The following is an 18,196-nucleotide window of genomic DNA, read 5'->3' as shown; positions in this document are numbered from 1 at the left end:
ACAGCCCCTAGTGCACTATGTGTGTGTGTGTGTGTGTGTTCACTGCCACAGATGGGTTAAATGCGGAGGACACATTTCATTGTTATTTATACAATGACAAATAATTGCACATCATACATTATATATTACATTACGTAAATTATAATCTAGTAATCCAGTCTTTCCCTTAATATTTTATACTAGAGTGTATAACGAGTAGAAAATGAAGAATAAAATCCCAGAACTCTGACCTGAGTGTCTCCAGTTTACAGAGTGAACTCTTCAGTGCAGCAGAGAGCTTCTCCACTCCTGAATCCTGCAGGTCATTGTTACTGAGGTCCAGTTCTTTCAGGGAGGAGTTCACCAGTAAAACTGAGCCCAGATCTTCACAAGACTTTTCCCCAAGTTTACACCCAGTTAGTCTGTAAAGAGAGAGGACATTACTCACTGAATAATTACAGGAACATTTCTGAAAGGATTAAGAAAGACATGCTGATTTCATTTAGAGGAGAAACACACAAACAACAACAAAAACAAACTAAAACATCCCACTGCAACTCATCTTTCCTCCAGTGGGGGGAGAAAATGCTTCATTTAAACATTAAAACACACAGTTTAACAGAACAGAACTGAAGCTTCACAGAAACCTCTTAGAGCAGCTAAAGAGAAATGCCTCAAATAACAAGATAACTTTAGGAATAACAGGGTTCAGTGTGATCTTTTACATTACACTGATCAGACTCTGTGTAGAACACATTAAAAGATAAAAACCAAAGAGTCAGTGTCTGTATATCACTATAATAATAAACCTCTGCTCTGGTTCATAGCCTGTATGACTGATAATGTCATCATGGGGAGAGTCTGCTGTTGACTGTTACTCCAGCAGTGGAAACACTTTACAGAAGTCCTGAAGTGTTCAGAGAGCAGAGATAATGTAGGAGAAGATGATCTGATTTTTGTGAGTAGTGAATTATGATCTAGAAATCCAGCACCTGACTTCATCTTAATATTTCACACTGTATCCTCTAAATAAACATGCTAAGATCTATAAAACTAATGTTGGCGAAGCATTAAAAATCAAGTGTGAACTGACATGACAGTTTTACAAGTCATGTTTGTGAGTAGAAAATGAAGAATAAAATCCCAGAACTCTGACCTGAGTGTCTCCAGTTTACAGAGTGAACTCTTCAGTGCAGCAGAGAGCTTCTCCACTCCAACAAAAACAATAACAGAGTTCAGTCTGATCTTTTACATTACACTGATCATAACTGGATTGTATGTGTATTAACAATCACTTCAGGGGTCGGGTCAGGACAACAATTATATACGTTCAGGTGAGTTGAGATAAAAGGAGATAATATTCAGGTCCAGGATTTAAATTGAAATTGTCTTTAATTTGTCTTGTCCATTAATATTAATCTGGTACAGGTCACCACATGTAAGTAGAAGTGGGTGTGGTGTTCTACAAAGAGATAATAAACAAATACAACTAGAAATACTGGTCTATGAGTAATCCCCTTATTACAAATACAACTTAAAATGTCCATAATAAATAAACACCATTAAAGGCTTGTCACGAGGCTAAGACCTGACTATAAATGAACTGAAGATACAATATAAATGCACATACATTACTTATCACAGCTAAAAGTAATCTACTCAACACAAGGTACACATCACACAAACATTTTATGAATGCATTTAATTAGGAAAAACATAAACTACGGACATGTACTGCGTCACACACAGGCTTACACACCTCAATTAGGTAAAACTAGTAGCTAGCAGCTGACTTCCCCAAATTACTTAAAAACACTCGACAAAACAAAACACAGTGAAAATATATATATTTCGGTCTTATACAACCAAAGATAAAGCACAAATAAGGTTACACACATTCAATGGAGGCACACTGTTAATGAGACCGATTAAATGAAGACCGTTTCATGCCAATACCTCTCTGAACCACGTGTGTTAGCAGGATTATGCATCGGTGCATTCGGGTAGCCGCCTAGTGGCGGAAATTAGAACTACATACAAAGTACTAAACTACAGGCATACTAGACTTGAAGGATGAAAACAGGTAAATGAACAGTCTTTTGTACATGCTGCAGTGAAGGGCAATGAAACTCCGCCACTGAACTGATTTAGTCTGGAGAAATTCTTATGAAAAGACTTTTCTTTCCTAACATTTACTTCTGTAAAACTTGTTTATCTTCGTGTAATGTTTCAGAAAACAGCTCTGAATTTTTTTGACAGAAATGTACAGCATTTGAAAAACACTGTGTTTCTGAGTTTTCATTATGTTTCTGTAAACAATGGGAGAGCATTTACACAACACTTCATTTATTTACTATTTTCAGGCACTAAATTAACTCCCAGATCCATGTGGAAGACCTCAGTAAATTGTGTTGATGAGAACATTCAGTAAAATGCCCCATTTGATAAAAATAATATAAGAACATAGTGAACATGTGCTGTGTGTAAAATATAAAGTGAATCATGAAGCTGAAGCAGCAGAGCCACGCCGTCAGACCTCCACAATCTGATATTTCAAACACTTTCACACATTTCTGTCAGAAATTAAAAGATAAAAAGTGTGTCTTACCTGAGTATCTCCACTTTACTGTTTGAACTCTTCAGTCCGTCAGAGATCAGCTTCACTTCTGATTCCTGCAGCTCAGTGTCACTGAGGTCCAGCTCTTTCAGGGAGGAGTTTGGTGATTTCAGAGCAGAGAAGTGAACTTCACAGGAATTCATGGTGAGTTTATACACATTCAGTCTGCAAAGCAAAGTAAATACAGCACAGTTCAAACAGAATGTGGATTTCAGACTCAGAATCAGTTTAATGAGATTAATGAGTAAAATAATACTTTCCATTATTTACATTATTCAGAGGGGCATTAATAACAGATTCAGAACATTTTTTCTGAATATTGTTCTGAATATTTTCAGCACTGTTTGTATTCTCTTCTCCACATGAACTTTCACCCCCAAAATTAAACTCTCTTTAAACTCCCTCTCACTTCAGGAGGCAGAAACGGGGGAAGAGAGAGTTACAGTCAGATGAAGACAGTGTTGAGGACTAGTCTCAATGGACAATAACTACAGTCTGCTCTAAATGTCACAAAATAACCAGTAAATGAAGAAATAAATTCATTTGTTAAATGTCAGTTACAGCTTCATCCTGATCAGGGTCACGATGGGACCGGAGTCTTAATAAAAATATCACTGGGAGCAAGGCAGGAATATCACACTCTCTCTCATTCACTTACACACACACACACACACACAAAGTGCACTAGGGGCAGTCATCTTCGGAGCCTGAGGAGCAGTTGGGGGTTGGTGCCTTGCTCAAGGGCCCCTCACCCGTGGACTGAAGGACGACAGTGTTTTTCCTTCACTCCCCCCACCCCCAATTACTCCTGTGGGTCGTGGGGATTGAATCAGAGACCTTCCAGTCCCAAACCCTCTTCTCTGACCACTTCACCACAGCCACCATTTATAACACCTGAAATATTAAAACTAAGACTTTACCTCAAAGATGAACCACCAAATGTTCCTGATAAACACACTGAGGTGACTGGTTTAAAACCTTGTAACATAAACAATCTCAGAGCCATCCTCTACACCATTAAATGGAAAACTATGTGAGCTTTGAATGTTGAATATCAGAAACATTTAGATCAATTCTGTCCAAATCACAGACCAACTTTTATTAAATGTTCTGTGTAAAACTAGAGCACATCTTACTGTTTCTACAAACCTTTTCTATTCAGGAACACACAGAAATCTCACCTGATTATCTCCAGTGTACAGTGTGAACTCCTCCATCCCTCAGAGACCAGCTTCACTCCTGAATCCTGCAGGTCAGTCTGACTGAGGTCCGGCTCTTTCAGGGGTGAGTTTGGTGAGTTCAGAGCAGAGCAGAGACTTTCATAGGAATTCAGGGTGAATTTACAGTCTGTGAGGCTGCAAGGTAAAGTAAATACAGGAGAAAGTGAAGTTAAAATAGAGAATGTGAAATTCAGACTCATGTGAATCAGGAATTATGAGATTTTCATACATCAGTCTTTCTCCAATATTAATTATTCAGGGGTGTGTACATTATGAGCTCAATCTGAACATTTGTTCTGAATGTTATTCTGAATATTTTAGTGCTATTTACATTCTATTTCCACATGGAATTTCACTCCAAACTAAACACTCTTCACTCTTCTTTCACAAACAGAAACAGAGCGAGAGTAAACTACATTCGGCTGGAGCAGGAGAATACACACATAAGAGCAGGGGAGTGAGTGACTGGTCTTAGTCTCACTTTAGCCCAGGGTCTAGTCTCTAATGCTTCCTTGAAATGATCGTCTTCTGTCGTGTCTTATGTAGTCGTAGTAGTCCCTCTGTTCACAACAGCATTAATATCATTACTTTACTAACTCTGTTAACGTCTTCAGTGGGTTGTAGCACATTTCCATTTTCCTTTCATAGATAAACTATGGTGTGAATGAATGAATGAATTAAAACCGTGCCTTTCTTTTTCCTTTTCTCAGTGCATTTAAGGAATGTAGCACATGTCACATGTTTAGCATCATCATAGATTTTCTGAAATGCAGCAAGTATTATTATTATTATTATTATCACCGGTAAAACGCTGTTACTCTGATTTCTGCTCTGCAGGAATGGTTCTCTGTCTCTGTGCCTGAGAATAATGTTTTCTTTTGGGAATAAATGTCAGTTTACAAATAGAATATAGTACAAACACAAAAAGTAAAATCACTGAATGCTTTTTTTTTTGGCAGACTACAGCCAATCGGAGCAGGAGAATACACTCATTATCCACATGGACATTCATCCAAAATCTCACCTGAGAGTCTCCAGTTTACAGTTTGAACTCTTCAGTGCCTCAGAGATTAGCTTCACTCCTGAATCCTGCAGCTCAGTCTCACTGAACTCCAGCTCTTTCAGGGGTGAGTTTGGTGATTTCAGAACAGAGCAGAGAATTTCACATGAATTCATAGTCAGCTTACAGCCAGACAATCTGCAACACAATGTAAACACAGTGCATAATACAGTAAAAAACGTGAAGGTGAGGAACTGTCTGTTAGTTTGGTTTGTTAGAGCAAATGTGAACGCTTCCTTTTGACACTGTTGCTCACCAAACAACCAGCAACTCCTTTTTTATTCTGTGCAGTGGAGGAATTTCAGGTGCTGTTTTGACTCCATTTTTGAATCCATTTGACCACGTCTTGTTGTGTTTCCAGTTGAAAAAATACCACCAGGTGCACAGCCCCGAGAAGTGCATTAAGCTCAGTGTGGGGCATTGTTCAGACGACAAAACTAATGTCATACATGCGTCGCTTACATACGTCATACATCATCGCTTTTTTAAAATACATATTTGGTTCAGGACCAAACCAGGACTAAAATATAACAATGTATGAATTTACATATTTGGTCCAACCCAAAGAAACTGAACTACAAGTCTGAACACTCCTTGAAATTCAGCCTCACAGGAATAAAAATGATCAGACTTGAGGAAAATACTGCTTTTATAAACTTGGGGGATTTGTGTGAGAGAGAGAAAACAAGAGAAAGACAGTCTTATCCATGTTCATCAAACTCCACCTGTTCTGTAATGTCTCATTCATTTTATTTATCACATCCTAATTATACACAGAGTGAAGAGCTTCTACTGACCGTAAATCATCTGGAAACTTGTCTCAGTCAACAACAACCTGAAATATATAAAAAAAAAAAAACATGTAGAAACGACACTCACACAGCCTTTCTGCAGTTGCTCACAGCTGGAATCAGTCTCCAATAACCCTGCTCAGTGGTGTTGTACTTCCTCAAGTCCAGTTCATCCAGCACCTCGTCTGAGTTCACGAGCATATAGGCTAACGCTAAACACTCATCAGCAGACAGTCTCTTATTTGACTGATCCTTGGATTTGAGATACTCCTGGATTTTACTGGATAAAGAGGAGTCGTTCATTTCAGTGAGACAGAGGAACAGGTTGATAGATCTGTCAGAAGGAAAATCCTCTGATGTTATTATGCATTTGATGTACTGAACTGTTTTCTTGATGCTCTCAGAGCTGCGCACTGTGTGTGTCAGTAGGTCCTGCAGGAGTTGTTGATTGGACTCCAGTGAGATGCCCAACAGAAAACGGAGAAACAGATCCAGGTGTCCAGTCTTACTCTCTAAAGCTGTACGCACAGCTCCCTTCAGCAGCTCGTCCAGTGAAACCCTATAAGACCACTTCCTGGTTTTCAACTTCAGAAACTTCAGTTCCTTTCTGTTGTTGCTCACACAGCAGTGAAACACATAGAAAGCAGCCAGGAACTCCTGAAAGCTCAGATGCACAAAGCAGTAAACCTTCCTCTGGTAAAGCACAGACTCCTCCCTAAAGATCTCAGTGCAAATCCCAGAGTACACTGAGGCCTCAGTGACATCAATCCCACACTCTCTCAGGTCGTCTTCATAGAACATCACATTGCCCTTCATCAGCTGTTTGAAAGCCAGTTCAGACAGTTTCAGAACCATGTTCCTGGTGGATCTCAGGAGTTCCTGTAGAGTTCCTCTCTCATCTTCCTCCTCATACTTCTCCTTCCTCATGACTGTCTGAGTGCACAGGAAGTGTGAGTACATTGCAGTCAGAGTTTTAGGGATTTCTGTGGTCCCTTGTTTCATGATTCGCTGAAGCACAGTTGCTGAGATCCAGCAGAAGACTGGAATGTGGCACATGATGTGGAGACTCCTCGTTGTCTGAATGTGGGAGATGACACTGTCGGCTTGGTGTCGGTCACAAATCCTCTTCCTGAAGTACTCCTCCTTCTGTGGATCATTGAATCCCTGAATTTCTGTCACACGGATGATGTACTGCAAGGGGATCTGATTGGCTGCTGCTGGTCTGGAGGTTATCCAGATGTGAGCAGAGGGAAGCAGGTCTCCTTTGATGAGGTTTGTCATCAACACGTCCACTGAAGACACCTTGGTCACGTCTGACACTTTCTCACACTCTGAGAACTTCAGTGGAATTCTGCTTTCATCGAGGCCGTCAAATATGAACACAGTTTTACACACGTCATATTCCTTTGTGTCCAGACCTCGGAGCTCAGGATGGAGGTCACACAGAAGTTCATGAAGACTGTACTGTTTGTCTTTAATCAGGTTCAGCTCTCGGAATGGAAGCACAAACATGAGCTCTATATCTTGATTGGCTTTTCCTTCAGCCCAGTCCAGAATGAACTTCTGCACAGAGACAGTTTTTCCAATGCCAGCAATGCCTTTAGTCAGTACGCTTTTAAGTTTTTCCACTTGTGGATCGTTATTTTCTTCTCCTTCTTCACGTCTCACATCTACATCCATCACAGCTCTGGTGTCGTCTTCTTCCATTTCTCCCACCGTACACTTTACAGGATTAAATATGTCTAAACAGTTTATTGGTGTATCTGGCAGGTTTTGTTTCCAGGGTTTGTTCTCAATCTGTAAAACTTCATGTTCTTCATTCACTCCTTCCCTCTCTCCCTCGATGATGTAGAGCTGAGTGTAAACCCTGTTCAGGAGGATTTTATTCTCTTGTGTTTTGAATCCCTCAAATAAGCTCTCGTACTTGTTCTTCAGGCTGATTTTGTTTCTCTCTGAGACACTGAGCAGGACGTCATCCACTGGTTTGTATTCATCCAGCTCCATGGACTCCTCCGTCTGTGGAAACTGAACAGAGCCTGTTTTAAACCCCCTTCTGCAGCAGGGACAGGTCAAGTCTCCTGAGTGGACAGACTGGTCCCTAAGGCTCCTGATGCACTGTCTACAAAAAGAGTGTCCACAGGTGATAGAGACTGGATCTGTCTGAATCTGCTCACACACTCCACACCTGGAACCATCCTGGAGCAGCACATCTGTCCCAGAGCTAGAGGAGAAATAAAAGAGTTATTTCATTGCTGAATACTGGAGGATCAAACATTGAGTTGTTGCTCTTCAGAGACACACAGCTGGGCTCTGGAGATTCTGCTCTGAATGTCTGCTCTCTGGAAATGTGAAGTGGAGACATAAGGAAGAGTTAAAGCTACACTAGGCACTTTACACTCCACAAACACACCACACAGAGACTACACGCTCCACTAACACACCACACACTCCACAAACACACCACACAAACACTGCACATTCCATTAACACGCCACACAAACACTGCTCACTCCACACAAACAACACACTCTCCACAAACACGCCACACAAACACCACACACTCCAATAACACACATCAAACTCCACAATCACACAACAGAAACGCATCACACTCAAACACAACACGTAAACACCGCATACTCCAATAACACACCACACTGCACACCACACACTCCACAAACACAGCACACTGTACTAAAACACCACACAAACACCACACACTCTGCAAAAACACTGCATATTTAAAAAAAAAAACTGCACACTCCACAAACACACGCACACAAACACAAAAGAAAACTCAAGAAAAAATTAAAAGGCTGCTTGTTGAGGCGAGTCATGCTAAAACTCACTAGAATGTGGTTCATGTCTCACCTCAGATCAGAACTGATTCTTTCATTGCTGAATTGTGGAGGATCAAACATTGAGTTGTTGCTCTTCAAAGACACACAGCTGGGCTCTGGAGATTCTGCTCTGAATGTCTGCTCTCTGGAAATGTGAAGTGGAGACATAAGGAAGAGTTAAAGCCACACTCTGATATATTTAATTCTTACTAAAGAATTATCAATAAAAACCTGAAAATGAAATCTGCTGCCAATTATTTTTATCACTGATTTTTATAAATTTTGTCAATTAATTTTTGTAGCCTTATATGATGAATAATTATCACTAGAACCCCCTCCATTCACATCACTCCTGTCTTGCAACAGCCCCATTGGCTCCTTGTCAAGTGCCACATAGGGCTGTCATGATCATGAAATTAACTGACGATTATTTGTCATACAAGTAATTGCGATTAATGTAATATACACACAATATTATGGTAAAGAATGTCAGTTTACTGAACAGTTTATTCATAAATATATGTAAAGATATTTGCTCCTTCTCCTGTTTTTAATTAAAATTGTATGTTTGAAAATGATATTTGCAAATTCTCAAAATAAGCAAAACAAATCAAATGTACTATGGCTTAAACATCTGTTATTTATTGGCTTGTCATATTCTGGGCAAGGAATACTAAGGCTATGTTCACACAGCAGGTAAAGAGTCATATGTGACACGGATGTGTCATTCATGTGGCTGTGTGAACAGCACAAATTGCATTGAATCTGACAATTCATATCAGATTTGGGCCACTTTCATATGATCCATGTCCATCTGTGGAAATTTGACTCTGTCTGAAAGGCCAGGTCGGAATTCATGTGACATTTACGTCACTAGGGCTGCTGAGAATAATCTCTGGACTACGGTCCAAAGCATTTTTTTTATTGAGGTGTTTAGGAGGTGGAAATGGCCGGGTTATATTGTTTGTAAACAATACTGGGAAATGAAAAACCCCTGAAACTCCTGAAACCAGGTTCCTATCTCTCATTTATGAGAAAATATATCACGTGGAAATTTGTATAAAGGTGGATTTAAAAAAAACAAAAAAAAACAAGACAAGACCTTTTTGTAGTTCTATATCAGTTTGATATTATTTATGTCGGTATGAAGCTGTATAAATGTGGGTCCTGGAAATATTAAACTCATTATGTCTGTGCTCATCTTATTCTCTTTTGAGACTTGTGTTCATGAGGGATCCGGGAAATTTGAGCTTAGAGTGAAAGAAAAATCAGTTCACGTTTTAATATTCAATAGAGTCTTTAATTAATCATCTGTTTTTAACATAGAACTCATTTGGAGTAAAGAAAATGGAGGTTCTTTGACACAGCACTGCAGTACAACACCAGTCCGGTCCCATTCCCTCAATTAAAAAACAAAAGTGCTTTGCATGAAACAGACGAATATTTCCTTCTGGTCAGCACCTGAAGCATCATTCTTTGTGCGTGTGGCTCAGTTTAAAAAATCTGATAAGGTCACAAAATCAGATTTGGTCACTTTTACCTGTTGTGTGAATGTAGCCTAAGATACCCGCCTTCTGGAATGGCCAGCTGCCGGGACGAATCTGTTGATGTCATTGTCTTCCCAAGTTCAGCGAACTGCGGTGGTGGATCCACAGATGATTTCTCAGGTTTGTTTTATTGGCACTTTTTACAGCCATCATTTAATAGCACAATTTGTTTAGAAATACACATTACTGATATTTTGTTTGTTGGGATTGAAATAAAATAAGATCACGGTCAGCGCAAATAATTGCGTAATTTATGTGATTATGTAATAATCGTGACAGGTCTAGTGCCACATTGATTACAAAATCCTTCTGCTCACATTCAAGGCCATCCACAATTTTTCTCCTCCGTATCTTTCCAATCTTCTCCATGTTGCTACTCCCTCTCACACCCTCAGATTATCTCTCTCCATTCATCTGTCTGTCCCTTCCGTCTGTCTCACTACCATGGGGAGTAGAGCCTTCAGCCGATCTGCTCCCCAGATTTGGAATTCTTTACCACCGGACATAAGGAATATAAGCTCACTTTTACAATTCAAGTCCACACTCAAAACCCACCTGTTTAAGACTGACTCAGTTGTGTTGTCTTATTCTAACTTGTTTTAATGTTGCTTACTCTTTTGTTTCTTTATTATTTATTCTATTGTCCACTTTTTTCTGTAAGGTGTCCCTGAGTTACAGATTAAAGAAAATATATAATAATAATTATAATAATTATAATAATAAATATTATTATTATTATTATTATTATTATTATTATTATTATTATTATTATTATTAAAACACACACACACACACACACAAAGAAAAAGTTTTTTTTGTATTAGGTTGAATGTGTGTTTTCAAAAGCTGGTGATATCATCAGTAAAAGAAGGAGCAGATTAAGCCACAGTGCAGCAGAACAAGTAATCTTACTGAATAAAAATACTTACTTCTATATCTGCTTAAGACAATGTGTGCTACTTTTTAAACTTAACATTCTTCTTTATCCCTCGAATATTCCATAATTAAATGCTGCATCGTACGACTGGGAACTCTGGGATTCAACATCACTGACAAGTGAGTAGCAGGAGTCAATAAAACTGGAAAAATTAATGATGTATAAAATCAGTAATAGAAAGTAACGCACTTTGAGTCTGAGGTTCTTTTTCCGCTGCTGAAGTTATGAGTCTCCATCATGAAGTTTCTATACTTTATAGATAAAGCTGGACACTGGACATTCTTCTCAGCTTCCTGTGGAAAGATATTCTCATTAAAGGCTGGACGATACGGACCAAAATTTATATCACAATACATTTCTTAATTTTTTCTCATGTCTCACGGAAACGTGGGTTAGACCAAATGAATATTCAGCACTAAATGAAGCCACCCCCCTAGGCTATAATTATGTACACAGCCCAAGAATATCAGGCAAAGGAGGTGGATTATGTGTAATTTACCAAAATACCCTAGAAATTAGTCTTAAACAATGTGACACCTTCACTTCTTTCGAGGTTCTCTTCACTATTATTACAAATCCGGTGACAAAAAAGGATGCATATTTATTATGCAACATTTACAGACCACCAGGGCCTTACTTAGAATTTCTGAAATAAGTCAGCGATTTTGCTACAAACCTAGCGGTGTGCAATCATAAAGTTATAATTGTAGGAGATTTCAATATCCATTTTGAGAAGGAAATTGACCCACTAAAAAAGGCATTTACCTCAATCTTAGACTCTATTGTTATTACTCAAAATGTAATAGGGTCTACACACTACTGCAGTCACACTTTAGACTTAGTTCTGACACTAGGTCTTAACATTGACAAAATTAATATCTTACCGCAATCCTCAGCAATCTCCGACCATTACCTAATTTCATATGTAAGAACCCTCGCTATTCTACAAGGCGTATAATAAAACCATCTACCACCCTACAATTTATAGAAAACCTCCCAGAAATATCAACACCAGTTCCCACTCCATCAGACCCAATGGACCTAGACGTACTAACTGATTACCTAGAAAATACCTGTCGATCTACTTTAGAAAAGGTAGCACCACTTAAACATAAAAGTATAAGACAGAAAAAGCTTGCACCATGGTATAATGATAAAACCCGTACTTTAAAACAAATATTACGGAAACTAGAGCGGAAATGGCGATCAACCAAGCTGGAAGTGTTCCATTCTGCCTGGAAGGACAGCCTTATAGAGTATAGAAATGCCCTCACTAAAGCTCGCTCAGCATATCTGGCCTCGCTGATCTCCAATAATAAAAATAATCCGAGAGCACTGTTTAGTGTGTTTTCTAGAATTACAAATAATTAAGCAGGTTCTGAACAACTAATTCCAGCAACTCTCACCAGTAAAGAATTTATGGACTTTTTTAATAATAAAATTGAGAATATTAGACAACAAACTCAAGCCACAGGATTAAATCCGTCCTGGCTGCCACCCGATGTGAATGATATAAAACATAATGTAATTGTAAAAGAAAGACTTGAAACCTTTTATCCACTCCCACAATTAGAACTAGAAAAATTATCACCTCCCCAAACTGTACAATTTGCACACTTGATGCAATTCCCACAAAATTGCTCAAAGACGTACTACCAGCTATTATCGATCCTCTTTTAACTATAGTAAACTCATCCCTTAGCCTGGGCCATGTACCCAAAGCTTTTAAACTAGCAGTTATTAAACCTATGATCAAGAAACCAAATCTTGATGCTAGTACACTGTCTAATTACAGGCCCATTTCAAATTTGCCATTTCTGTCCAAGATCTTAGAAAAAGCCGTGGCCCAACAACTTAGTTCATATCTACATAAGAATCATATATATGAAAAAATCCAATCTGGATTCAGGCCACATCATAGTACAAAGACAGCTCTAGTCAAGATAACAAATGATCTTCTTCTTGCCTCTGATCAAGGCCACGTATCCCTGTTGGTGCTTCTTGACCTAAGCACAGCCTTCGATACAATAGACCACAATATTCTCATAGAAAGGTTAGAAAACATGGTTGGAATCACAGGGACAGCCCTATTATGGTTCAAATCGTACTTAACGAAAATTATCAATTCGTAAAAGTAAACAATCTAAATTCAAATTATTCTAAAGTAAGATTTGGAATTCCACAAGGCTCTATTTTAGGACCATTATTATTTACATTATACATGTTACTGCTAGGCACAGTTATAAGAAACCATGACATTAACTTACACTGTTACGCAGACAACACCCAATTGTATATTTCAGCCAAGCCCGATGACAAACACAGATTAAAGAAAATAGAGGACTGTGTAAAAGACGTGAAAAGCTGGATGTTGTGTAACTTCCTCCTTCTAAACAGCAACAAAACAGAGGTCCTGCTTTTGGGTCCAAAGGTGGCAAGAAATAAATTATCAGATTTAATTTTAAATCTCGCTGACTTTCCAGTTAAACCTGGTTCAGCAGCAAAAAATCTTGGTGTCATAATTGACCCGGATTTATCATTTGATCAACACATAGGCAGTATCACTAGGACAGCTTTTTTACATCTTCGCAATACAAAATTCTGTTATTAACATATAAAGCTCTACATGGGCTTGCTCCTGAATATCTTCAAGATACAATTTCCTATTATGAGCCTCCACGTTTACTCAGATCACAGAATACTGGATTTTTAATTGTTCCCAGAATTCAGAAGGCCTCAGCTGGGGGAAGAGCATTTTCTTATAGAGCCCCCAAACTCTGGGATGATCTTCCAGAACATGTTCAGGACTCAGACACAGTCGCAATCTTCAAATCTAGGCTACGAACTCATTTGTTTAGTTTATCATTTGGTAGTTAATGCTCCCCCATAGATAAAGGCGGCAGATCCGGGGGGTCCATGGACACAGGGAATTATAGTAAACTGAGACGCCGGTGCTGTCGTCCCGCCGCTTCTCGCGATCACTCAGGTTTGTTGACGGTGGAGCGGAGGGATGCCAGTGTTTCAGGATGCTCCCGTGTCTGTGTGTCCTTCTGGTTCTCTCCTTTTAGTTAAAGCTGTTGTAGTGTAGTAAGGTACACCACAAATACATATACATATAATTTTATAATTTGTTTTATAGCCTTGACCTTATTCAAACTCCTCCAATCTCTGATATTTGACTTGATGAAATTAACTAAGATTTATAATTGTCTTAAGCAATTAAAACATTAATAATTAGTTTGAGAATGAATAATAATCATGCTAAATGAGTACTTCAGGATTTTCAGGAAATAACGAACAAATTGTAAACACTGTGATTTCAAATAATGAGAGTTTTATTAATAAAGAGAAGTATTTAATTACATAGCACAACCTTGTAATCTCACGGTGTCCGGCAGGGGGAACTGATTCGAGCTTAAAGGTGAGCTAGGCGCTTCTGACTTGTGACTAAAGTTACTAGCTAAGGTTTAATTGATACAGAATTTATCAAGAACTTAATTCGGTGTTCAGCTCTGGAAATGCATAAGTTTAGCTTACTTTTCGTCGATTCTCACCACTCGTTGCGTACAAAGGCTCTCTGAGGTCCTGGGAGTTATGGCGTCTTGCTTGATTTCGCGGTCTCAAAAGTTTCCAGGCTGAGTCCGCATGGAGGCTTTTCTTCGTCGGTTGAGTCGCCTTGGCGTACTCGGAGCGTGATGACGCCGGCGGCAGAATCCTCTGGCTCAGTGTCGTGAGTGGGAGCGTCCAACTATATGGACGTTTGGACAAAATTTCCGCTGGTTGCTGCAGTTCCAGAACTGAAACCGCTTCAATAAACTCACTTATTCTAAGACTTCCTGGTGTATCGGCAGTGTTTCCTTACTCTGGCCACGAATAAGTTCACCTGCTTCGATCAGTCGTGAGATTAAACTTAGATTGGGTTATAAGCCATAAACACGATTAAAAGAAAAGAAAGATATTCAAATTACTCGACGTATTAGTAAAACTTCGTACTCTTAGCTAATTTCGAGACGTCTCTCGTAAGCTTTTTGGATGAAGTCTGAGAGGGTTCCTTTGTTTCGTTGTCGGCGTGGAAGAGAAAGCGTTTCTTTATCGTTCAAGGTTTCTCGTCGGCGTCCTCTCTTTCCAGCTTTCTTTCGTGGTCCGTTACTTCTGTAGAGTCCTCGCAACTCTTCAGAACTTCGAACTGAATGTGAGCAGTCGAGCTGCTGTTTTTTCAAGGCTGGCGCGGTCACGCCCTAATGGAAGGCGTCCTCTTTTTGATTGGACGCGAGTTCAGGCTCACGTGACTGACTCCATGAGACAGAAAAGTGGGAAGGCTGGATCAAAGATCTCTTAAACAATAAGTAATAAGATATACATTTCCCGTATCGAAATTTCCTATTCGTATTAGTAACATACAATGATGAGTATACTGGGTTATTAATATCAAACAGTTACATAAGGTTTCATCTTTATGTCCCATTCATGACGATACGCTAGAAAAGTATATTAGTTCGTTTAATCCTATTCAGAGGTAGGATTTCTCTTCATGATAGAAACAGTCCACAATATACACATTTCATTAGGAGGTAGGCATTCATCTGAGGGTACAGAAAGTGACATCAATACATTTGTTTAATACACAAATAATTCAGAGTTCGACTATTTTCCGTCATGGTTTCCGGCGACTCCGAGCGAGGCGTAGTTTCACCAGTGTCCATTTGATGTCGCTGTTGATCCATGCTTCGGTTGGTGATTCACGGGAGTTCACTCGAGGTCACTTTGGTTTGAACATTTGTTGATCCCCGTGAAAGATAACGAGACATTGAGGTGCCATTTCGTCATAAACGGGATTATAACCCTTCCTTGTGTTTGAGGTTCCTGTCTCTTAAAAGCATCATAAAATCGGTTATCTTCGACAGTTCCTGTTAGTTAAAAGAGAGACGGGGGTTGTTGGGGCCATGTGTTACTTTTAAAGTGTCTCTCTCTAGTCTTTGATGTTAGATCTTATGTGTGTGCGTGTTTGTGGGGCTTTGCACCCCCGCGGGCACAGACAGTCCTCTGGAATGTGACTTGGTCGCAGAGGAAAGGTCCTATTCAGACTGGAGAAGTTTTAATTCAAAACTTTTCATTTCTTCATTTCAATCTGTCCAAATCTGTCTTTGGTATTCATATTTGTCCATACTCCACTACATTCCCCCCTTTCTTTTCAGTTTTATGGTTCGGCAGGGATCATGGAGCTGAAAAGAACTTTCGCTGTGGAGGAAGGTGAGATCAGCAAGCATATTCAAACACATTTCCAGAGCTGATGTATTCCTATTAGTGTATGGGTGTGGATGGAATGTGTATGTTTGCATGCTGAAGGGATTCTAATTATTTAGGGGCAGGTCTTGTTCAAACGCAACCTCGAGAGCTGATTCTTCGACATGGCCTTCGGCTTCATATCTAAAACTTGGGGGTTCACCTCTCTGGGCTCTTTTATGTCTAACGAATTTGACCATTTTATTAGACCAAGTTTCTAACCTGCTCTGGAGGGCTCGAGTGCGTTTGAAATAGAACCAAGCTATACCAAAGGTCAAAAGATATCCTAATCCTACCAGGGTAACTAGTAAGGTGTCCGGGGTGGACCATGCATAGGTGACAGGCTGAACTGGCCATAGGGGTTGAGACGACAGTTCTCTAAGAGTGTTATCTATGGGGGTTAGATCAATGACTTGGGTTCCCTCATATTCTAGGCGAGTTAGTGTTTTAGTATCTAGCTCGATGGTGTGTTTGGAGAAGAACTCTGAGATTTCTATGTCGCTCTCATATTGGTCAGGGTTTAGGTGATACAGGGCCAGGTCTCCTACATGTAAGATTGCGTTTACGGGGACGTCTACCCAGAAGGTTTGGCTAGGAAGGAGTACCCTTTCTGAGGTGTCATGTTGATCATAGGTTAGTAGGGCCTCTCTAAAGGGGGTGTTAACCAACCAACGATTTCCAACAATCTCAGCTTGAGTACTGGTTACCAAACGTCGGGGCGTAACGACTACCGGGCATTGAGTATTACTCATCATAGGCTTGAGGCCACAGATCCCATTTGCGCTGTCACGAATGAAAGGTTTGCTAGGGCACAAGTAGTGAATGTCTTTAGTGAGTGTGCACATAAGCAAATTGGGTACCAGGTATAGGTCAGGGTTATCGTCTTGGTATGCTACAAGAGATGTTGTTTTCACACGAACGTAGGCAGAATCTTGCCAGAAGCCAACGTTGACAACATCTTTCAAACGGTATATGTTTTCAGGCGCCATTATGGGAAGGTTAATAATGAATGCTAATTCTCGGTCTTGAGGATTAACATAAATTGGGATGGCGCTACCTAAGGTATAGGCTAGGTGGGCCTGGAGGTCGGTAACTACTTCTCGAGTTGCTGTGGTGAAAATCTCCTGTACTAAGGATAGAGGCACCAGGTAGGGGGGAATTCTCCCCATGGCTAGGCTATCTACCGAGGAGCTGATTTCTTGTAGCATATCAGACAATAACATATTCACAAGCTGGATGTGGGCAAGGTCAAGTTGTACTACTGAAAGCATGGAGTTAACCGTCTGGAGCGTTTTGTTCAAGGCGACACTGTGAGCGTTGAGCACTACGACGATGCCACGTAGGGTTTGCCCAATGGTTTGCAGGTGCTGCTGCTGTTCGTCTAATTGGGTTTTAATGTTCGGAATTTCCGCTTGCAATTCCCCTACTTGACGTTTAACAGTGGCTACATTGACGGCATTGACGGCGGACGTTCCGAGACTCAGTAGTGATCCCACAGTTGCAGCTGCCATTAGCAATCCGCCTATGAAGTGTTTAGGTCGTTTATTAAAACCATTTAGTTCCGATTGCGTCACGGTAAACTTTTGTAGCTGGCGGAGCATGTGAGTTACGTCGGCTTCAGCATGGCTGATAGCTTCCTCAGTCCATCTAACTCCATTCCGGCCAGTCTGCAGAGTGGTTATCGGTAGGTTTTTGCTACATGCTTCGGCGGGATTCAACCGTACAAATACTCTCTGGGTGTGGAGGCGGCAATTAGTGATTAGCAGTCCCGGCTGGTCTTTCAGTATTATTCCTGAGTCAGGACCTGGTTTGATCACTTCAGGGAGCACGGCGGTTCCTAGGGAGCCGACGATCAGGAGAATGAGCAGCGGGGCCATCCTACCGGAAGAGATGCTCATGGTTAGATTTAGGGTATTTACGGC

General features: G+C 40.1%; 1 pseudogene; it reads right to left on the bottom strand.

Moving 5' to 3' along the window:
• LOC136678116 (NACHT, LRR and PYD domains-containing protein 12-like) overlaps positions 1-10,121 on the bottom strand; it is a 29,684-nt pseudogene extending 19,563 nt beyond the window's left edge.
• Positions 10,122-18,196: the final 8,075 nt, after the last annotated feature.

The sequence above is a fragment of the Hoplias malabaricus genome, chromosome 2 (genome assembly GCF_029633855.1).
Source record: "Hoplias malabaricus isolate fHopMal1 chromosome 2, fHopMal1.hap1, whole genome shotgun sequence".
Lineage (NCBI taxonomy): Eukaryota > Metazoa > Chordata > Actinopteri > Characiformes > Erythrinidae > Hoplias > Hoplias malabaricus.
Note: the sequence above shows the minus strand (reverse complement) of the source record. Positions and strands in the feature narration are given on the sequence as shown.